An 8476-nucleotide genomic window follows, 5' to 3' on the forward strand; every position below is an offset into this window, starting at 1 on the left:
GGCCAGTGGCCAGACGCGGACAGGCCTCAGGGCCCCTTCCCTGGTCTGGAGCTTGGTTTCAGGCCAGGCAGCCCGGCTGCGTGGAGCCCCTGCATCGGGAGCTTGTGGAGGACACAGCCCTGCACCCAGAGGGGTGAGTTGTCTTCCAAGGGAATCTATTCACAACCATGCCCAGCACAGAGGGCCCAAGAGACACCTCCCAGCCACTCCAGGGTGGGCCCCCAGCCCATTCTCCCCAGGAGCCTGTGGCTCTGGCTCTTGGTAACCAGAACTCTGGGACCCAAGCCAGGTGACAGCTTTGTCCACCTGCAGAGGGAGCTCGCTCACAGGAGTCATGAGGTGTCCGACAAGGTCTAGCACACTGCCCGGCACTGGATCTCAGATGTGTCGCTCCCCCTCTTCGTGGAGGAGCAACACAGAACCCTGCGCTGTTCTTTCGTCTGCTCGGCCCTCCCCGGGTTTGCTGCTGGTTCTTCCCGGGTTGGCTACTATCCCTTCCACCTCCGTGGAAGGGCAGTTCCCCCTGCCACATTCCCCACTTCCGCAGAGGAGCGGCACACCGCCGGCCGGCTCTCTCGGGGGCTGCACAGGTGTTCCCCTTAGATGTTCTCCTTAGATGTTCCTGGTGCATGTTCTCTCTCTCCTCCTTTATAGTCCTCCTCCGCCAATCCTAGCTCGGCTGCCCACACGCCGAGTACGCTGCTCTCCTCCAATCAGGAGCAAGTCCTACAGTTTATTGGTCGAACTGGAGGCAGCTGTGCAGAAGCTGTTTACTTCTCTCCCAGCGCCATATTGTGGGAGAGCAGATGCACAGAATAAGTCTTAATTCCAGTAACTCAGTCCAGTCCGGGCTGCTCCCCACAAGATGGGACCCGGAGGCACCCCAGTTTCATTTTTCTCAAGAAATGTCACAGGCATACAAATGGAGATGTAGATTTAACTCACTCGAGTCTCCCCAAGAAGATGAAGCAAGGACTAACAGGAACGGCAGGAGGAAGGCTTTCACGGGGATAAAAGAAGGCTTGTCAACCTGTCATTTAATGATGCACCTTGGCTGCCCCGGGAGGGTTGGCTCCCCTGCCCCTAGAGCTGAGCCAGTCAGAGTGGCCGCATAGCCGGGAGAGACCTGGCAGGAGCCAGGTGAGGACCTGGACAAGGTGCCGCTGATGTCAAAGGCAGTGAGCCTGGACCAGGAGTGACAAAACCCAACGTGGTCACCTGAATCTATAATCACAAGGAAGTTGGTGATTCTGCCTTATTCTTACTTTGGTAAGAATTCCCGGTGAGATCCACCCTCGGTGCACACAGCAGTATTGTTACATGTGGGTGTGACTCTGGAGGGTCACTGGGGGAGCTAAAGTGCTATACCTGCCTCTAAAGAGACATTTTGTTGCATCGACCATGGCAGCTGGTTGGCTTTGTCTTTATAGAATCCGGAGCACATTGTTCCACAGCGACTTGGATACTGGGGGCCAAGGCCAACAGCGGCAGAGCTGGGTCTGCAGCTAGAGGAAAAGCCTTCTCAGAGACCGTCTCAGCTGAAAGAGGGTGTGGAGTCTGACTTTCCTTTTCAAAATGTTATTAGGAACCAAACTTTAAAAAGCCCCCTCCTCTTCTCTACCAGAACCATGGCCAGAGTCAGCAAGCAGCAGTCCCTGGAGTGTAACATTGAGGTGAGTGTGCAGCACAGATGGACGTAAGGGTCAAGTGGGGGTTGTGGAAGGAGGCCTCGCCCAGGCTCCAGCAGGGCAGTGTGGCGACCCCACCAGCAGGGGCGGCCACCCGCACACACTCCCTGGATGTCCGCCACAGCCTTCTTCAGCTGGTGCCAGTATGTTGCCCCAGCTTTCAACCGCTCCCAAATGCTCGGTCCGGATGCCTCCCAAGGAGCATGAGCACGCCATGCCCTTTGACCCAGCGATCGTGTTCCTTGGGAAAACTCACTTCCAAATGAGCAAGGTCATTTACACAAAGACGCTCCCAACATCAGTGAGGAGGGAGCGGCTTGTGTAGCCGGGCTCCTCTTCCTGCACGTAGCAATGCAAGTCGGCGCTCCATGAGGCCAGAAAGCAAGCAGTGAATTTGCCTCCATCATAGACCTGAAGAATGGTCACATCATACCCTTCACACATTCGGTTACGTATCCACAACATCATTATTCGCCCACTCACTGATTCCACAAACCCTGTGCAGGCTCTGGACACAGGATGAAGCTGGAGGTGTTGGTATGGGTACCTGACCTTGGGCTGTTTATCGAAGACACCAATCCTGCCCTCCACGTGCAAATCCCACTCCACACACCTAAACGTGTGCAAATACACACATGCAGTGCATAAACATGCACGTGCACACACATGTGCACGCACACGCAGCACTGAATCCTGGGTGGGGAGATCAAAGGTTCAAGCCCTTGTGTGGCCGGTGCCTCAGGAGCCCTGTGTCTGAGATCCAGCTCTGTCTCTCAGTGCAAAGGAGCCAAGTCCCTCCCGCCCTCCAGGACAGCGCCCGCATCTGCAGAACGGGGACTTGCCCTTTTCTCATCTTGCTGGAGCTCGGTCACCTGTGATTCTGCAGGCAACTGATGTGTCCTCCGTTCTGGCTAAAACCTCATCTTTCTCACCCTAAAAAAAAAAAAAAAAAAAACACACAACCCTGTGGGCCCTTCTCCTGTCCTGGTTCCTTGTGGAAGGCTGCATGGACAATGCCGTCCACAGGTGAGGACAGATTTCCCGCAATGAGGAAAAGGTCTTTGCTGGAGGGCAAGCACGCTTGGCATCCTGCTTCCCTCTGCCCACCCACAGGTGAGTCATTCGAACTCTGAGCTTTTGTTCCCTGGCTCACAAAGCTGGAAGTCGAATGACACGCGCAGAGTTCACGGTGCTGGCTCATGGCGACCGCACGCCCCACGTGAGCATCTAGCAAACTCAGCAGAAGGAAGAGAGGGAGCGAGGCGCGCACTGCCCGACTCAAGGCTGCAGAGTGAGTTCAGGCAGGGAAAGACCTTAACAGCTCCCCTTGCACAGGTTTGTGAGCCCTTCAGCTTCCCTAAACAGCCCGGCCTCCTTTGCTTGAATACCTCCCGTGGTGAACGCCTCTCATGTCTGGACAGCAGCTCCAGCTGACCCTGAATCCAGTGTGCACAGACACTTCCCCTGCAGTTCTCCAAGCTCCACCCTCTGGAGACCAAGAGGGTGCACCAGCTTCGTCTTCCACAGGCGGCCCTCCAAGGCACTGCGGCCACCCCTCCTCCCTTCTCCACACCAAAGGACCATCCCACAGTTGTATTTATCTTTCCACACAAGCCAAGGTCTCTGTTTTCAGGGCATCCTGGTTTCTCTCCTCTGAGTGCATTTCCACTCATCTGCAACCCCTGGCCAAAGAATCAGAGGGACAGCGACAGCACGGAACACCTAGCCCAAAGTGGCCAAACTCCCTGGCCTGGAGAGGCCCCACTGGCCACCCCAAGGACCGCAGATGACCAACAGGAGGCAGGCCTTGTCTAAAGCCGGCAGCTGCTCATCAGCCCTGACTGCGACAGCCCTACAGGGACTCAAGCCAGAAGAGAAGGCGCAGAGTCAGACCGGCAGATGAAATCTGAGTGTTTTAGTTGGCAGGTTATGAAAACAACCTGTATCACATCAAAGCCGTCTGTGGGCTGGCTCAACCTGTGGGTCATTTACTCACACTTCTGCTAGGTGTGAGAACATTCGAGAAGCCGATGAGACGGTGAACCAGCTCCGGACACTCAAGCACGCACGCCTCCCAAGGAAAGGAACCCTCATCTCCAACTTCTTTCTGAACAAGAGGAACCCAACAACATCCAGGCAAGGCCGTCCTGAGCCCCGGGAGGAGCAGAGAGACCGGGAACCTGGGATGGGGAGAGGGGGGATTCTTCCTTCCATAGCTCCTCAGGTATGTGAGGCAGAAGCAAACCAGCATACAGCACACGCCTACCAGGTACCAGACACCGCATGGGTTAGCCCATCTGATCTCTCGGGCATCTCCACCTGGCAAACGGGGCAGTCAAGGCTCCCCAGCACTGTCATTTGGCTCGGGGCAGCCAGAGGAAGCAGAGTTAGGACTGGGAGCCAAGATTAACCGCAAAGCTCCGGCCCTAGGACCACACCACGCACACGCAGCTGGGCAGTGCACCCCACTCAGCAGGCGCCTCGGCCCGTGGAAGCCCCCGGCAGCTCTGTGAACCAAACTAGAAGGAGTCTCAGGCACTCTAGGATTTGTGAGGGATATGGGGCTAAAACGGACAGGTGTAGGCAAAGAAGATCGGCGTAGACCGGGTACAGGTTCTGGAAGGAGGCGAGTCAAGGAAAGCAGCTCTGAGGACACACAGACCCGGGATGTCCCAGAGGCCAGCTTGCCTGTCACCGTCCCCGGGTCTCAGCTCCAGGGGGAGAAGAGGGGACACATCTTCCGGGGACACACCTGACTCACGTTATCTCTGCCAACTGGGACAAGCATCTCTTCTCCGGAACACAGAGGACAACACAACCTGGCTGGGCCACAGGAAGTCGGGGCACGGGCATAAAACCTCACGTGGGAACCCCGGAACAAGGAGGCAGGAGCAGCAGCAGCCCACGGGGACCCTGGGGCCCCGGCCTCTCCACTGGAGAGCAGACAGAGGCTGGTACCCCGGCAGCGGCTCCAGCAGCTGCAACCCCCACCGCCACCTGGCAGACTCCCGCACTGCTTCTGAACTCGTCCCAGGCCCCGCGGGTGCGAGCTCGGGGACACGGCTCTCTTCTTCCGGCACCCCGCGAAGGGCTCGCGCGCCCCGGCTTCGGAAGGGGGCACACGTGCTCGCGGGGAGCCCCGCCCAGCTCACTCTGGCTCCCTGCCGCCGGTGGCACGGGGGTCCCCGAAGCCTGCCCCTCCCCAGGCCTTACCTGGCAGCGAGAGGCCGAAGGGGGTGCCCGCCGACTCAGGTCCAGGGCCCCGCGCCCGGGACTGGGAAGTGCCTCCGGGAGGAGTCGCCTGCGGCAGTCCCGCACTCCCGGGGCGGGACGGGAGAGAATCTGGAGGCGTCCGCAGGGAGGGCGCGCTTCAGCACTAACACCTGTGTGCGCGAAGTCGAGGCGGAGCTCGAACTTACAGAGCGAAGGAAAAGCGTGCGCAGAGCAGAAAATGCGGGAAGGAGAGAGGCAGCTCCCTGCTGCAGCCGGCGGCCGCCCCAGAACAAAGCTGCCGGGAGCCTGGGCGCCCCGGCGGCGCAGCGCAGGGATTCCCCGGGCGGGGGCGGGGCCGGGGCCGGGGGCGGGGCGGGACCGGGGGCGGGGGCGTGCTCGGGGCGGGGCCTTGGCCGGGGGGCGGGTCGCGGGGCGCAGGAAGAGCTCCTAGGGTCCGTCAGCGGGGGCGGGGAGGCGCCGGCGGGGCGGGGGCGTGCGCTGGGGTCAGGGGCGCGGAGAGCTGCAGGGCTGTGGGCGGTGAGAGGCTGCCTGCCTGTCCCGTTATAGACTAGTATTTTGATCCCCTTTACAGCCGAGGTCTGAAATAGCCCCCCGACGGGTGCGGCAGCTGCCGCCGAGTTGGGGAAACTTGGGACTTGCAGTGGGTTGGGGAGGGGGCGCTTTGCTCTCTGCTCCGCGCTGAGGGCCCCGCCTTCGCTGCCCGAGCAGGTAAGCGCAGGTGTCCCGCAGCCCCTCTGCGCGGGGGGTGGGGTGCCCCGCCTTCCGGTTCCGGGGAGGGGGATGGCGGACGGCGGAGGCCCAGAGCCAGCCTTCGTCTGCGGTCAGGCGCCCCAGGAGCGCGCAGGTGCGCGAGCCCAGGTGAGCCTGATGAGGACCCCTGGCGCCCCCGACGGCGGAGGGCCAGCAGGTGCAGGTCTAGTCTGCCTGCCTCAGCTGTTTCTCATCGCGCGCCAGGCAGAGGTATTTTGAAGCAGATGAGAACATGGCTTAACCCTCGTGACCTCCCGCACCCTGCCCCCAGCTGGTCTCAACTCTGGGGCGTCTTTATTTGGTTACCTGCTGAGTAGCAACGAGGACTTCAAAAATAGACGGGCAAGGGCTCATCTGAGACCCAGGAATTCTCAGCCCCACCCTGCCTTCCTCTCCTGCGCGATTTTCCAGGCACCCTCGTGGAAGTCCGTGCCACCTGCGTGGGGGGCCAAGTGCCGGCTGCCGGAGGAGCACAGGCCGTCCCTGGGTATGGTGATGGCTGAGTTGAGTGCCTGGCTCCTCAGAGCCACAGGGAGGCTGGCTGTGTGAGAGGCTGGTGAAGGAGACTTGGGCGTGAAGTCCAGGACCCTTTGGGGTGTGGGTCTCCGGGAGGGCTATGATTGGGGCGGGGCACAGAGTAGGGAGCTGGCGGGACCTGAGGATGAGGGTGGCCTTCATCCTGAGGACCTGGGCGTCACTGGAGTGCTGCACGGGACCATGGTGTGGGTTGTGAGGGGAGTTGGCAGAGTGCGGGGCAGGCCAGTCTGGAGGTGCGAGTTGGGCCTCTGCTGGTCCCTACTCACGGCCACAGGTTAAACAAAGAGAAGGGAGATCAGAAAGGCATGTGAGGCCCTAGCTGTAGATGGCCACAAGATTAATTTTTTTCCTATTTAATTCAGACGCTGGGAATGCCAATCCAGACCAGAGAGGAAGCACGCAACCGGAGGGGTGGAATCTGCTACCGGAACTGAAGAGAGGTGCTCACCCGTGGTCCAGCAGCTGAACTACAAGTGCCATACCCTGGATAAGGACTCTCAGGGGCTCTCAGCTCCCAGCTGGCCCAGTAATGAAAACCCCAGCTCTGGCCAGTGCTGCCTGCAGCACCAGCATCCCATCTGGCACCAGTTCCTCTCCTGGCTGCTCGCCTCCGTATCTAGCTCTCTGCTTATGGCCTGGGAAAGTGGTGGAAGATGGTCCAAGTACTTGGGCCCCAGCACCCATGTGGGAGACCTGGAAGAAGCTCCTGGCTTTGGATCGGCCCAGCTCTGGCTGTTCCAGCCATTTGGGGGGTGAACCAGTGGATGAAAGATCTCTTTCCCTCTCCTCTCTGTCTGTAACTCTGCTTCTCAAATAAATAAATAAATAAATCCCAGTTCTCTGCACAGACCCTCCCCCAGTTTCTCTGGGACGCCCCTGTAGGCTGGAGTTGGTTCCTGGGTGACCCCACTGCAGATGGCACTGTTCTTGCTGACCCAAGCAACTTAATTCAATCAAGGTCGGAAGACCTGGGGACTGCTTCCACACAGCCCATCACCATGATGGCAAGACCCCTGATTTCACAGAGAGGAAGGGTGCAGTCAGTCCTCAGTGTGACTCCCAGGTAGGGCCCCCCACGGCCTGTAACAAATGACCACAAATTCGTGTGCTCAGAACGATGTCAGATTGTCTTACAGTTCCAGACTCTGCAGTTTGAAACAAGTGCAGCAGGGTTAAAATTCAAGGTCTAGGCAGGTCTGGTTGCTCCCAGAGGCTGCAGAGGAACACCTGCCCCGCCTCTCCCAGCTTCCAGAACTTTCCTGCATTCCTCGCCTCCAGGACTGCAGCTTCTCGCTTGCCTTGCTAACGTTCCCACCTTTGCAGTAAAACCTCTCTCTGCCCCCCTTGTAAAAACTCATGAGCACCTGGAGCCCAGCCAGCTGTCCTAGGATAATCTTGTCCTGCATTCGTTAACTTCAGAACATCAGCAAAGTCCCTTTTAGCACATAAGGGGACATCGTCACAGATCCTGGGAGTTTGGACAGGGACATCTTTGGATGGAGGCCACCACAGAGCCTTCCATCGGCCCCAGTGCATCGCAGTCTCCCGTAAGCTTTGCCTCCTCTTCCCCTGGGCCCGTCTCCCCAGATTCACATGCCCAACAGCAGTGCCTGTCATTCAGCAACACGCACCAAGCATGTGACAGTGACATGAGGAGCCGAGGGGGATCTACATGGCAATGGTAATTCCACAAGCTGGTGCGTCCTATCCCTTCAGGTGGGGGTGAGCACTGAACAGGCTGAGGGGCCCTTGCTAGCACCTGCTTTAGCTAAGGTGGTGGCAGAATCAGGGAAGGCCTCTTTGAGGAGGTGTCCTTTGAGTGCAGACCTAAATGGAGAAGCAGACAAGGGAGGTCTGGAAGAGAGAAGTCCCCGTGGACAGGGTCCAGGGGTCCTGGCCTGCCCTTCCCCCCTCTGCAGGCAAGGCCTCTATGTCCTGCCTGCCTTCCCTTCTGCTACTGCAAGGAATCTGGGATGAAAACTCCTGCTGGGCCTGTGTGGATGGGAGGGCTGCCCAGCATCTTTACCTCTGAGAGCCCCAGGCTCCCAGGGAGTTGGGCTCACACACATCGCCCACTGCTTCCCGGCTTCTCCCGGCACGAATCTCTTCATGCAGTGGGTCCCCGGCCTGGGGCGTCCCCCACCCCCACCACAAAAAAGAGGCATGCTGGGAGGCAGCCACTTGCTTTTCCATGTCTGTGATGAGAGACCAGGGGGCTGCAGGCGGGCAGCAGGGGCTTCTGGAAAGACAATTCCAGAAAGGTCGCT

The 8476-nt window shown here is 59.2% G+C and overlaps 1 protein-coding gene and 1 long non-coding RNA gene across 2 annotated transcripts in view; one reads left to right on the top strand and one right to left on the bottom strand.

The window, feature by feature from the left end:
* Positions 1-5226, bottom strand: part of COL22A1 (collagen type XXII alpha 1 chain) — a 268939-nt gene extending 263713 nt beyond the window's left edge. The window contains exon 1 of the mRNA XM_051844068.3: positions 4902-5226. The gene's annotated coding sequence lies outside the window, so the exon portion shown is untranslated. The remainder of the gene's footprint in view (positions 1-4901) is intronic.
* A 717-nt stretch (positions 5227-5943) lies between these two features.
* On the top strand, positions 5944-7054 carry LOC103348142 (uncharacterized). The gene is made up of 2 exons (XR_016236030.1): positions 5944-6159; positions 6572-7054. It is a non-coding gene; the product is annotated as an uncharacterized LOC103348142 (long non-coding RNA).
* The last annotated feature ends 1422 nt before the right edge of the window (positions 7055-8476 follow it).

Source organism: Oryctolagus cuniculus, chromosome 6, assembly GCF_051225735.1.
Source record: "Oryctolagus cuniculus isolate XC-2025 breed Fujian yellow rabbit chromosome 6, ASM5122573v1, whole genome shotgun sequence".
NCBI lineage: Eukaryota > Metazoa > Chordata > Mammalia > Lagomorpha > Leporidae > Oryctolagus > Oryctolagus cuniculus.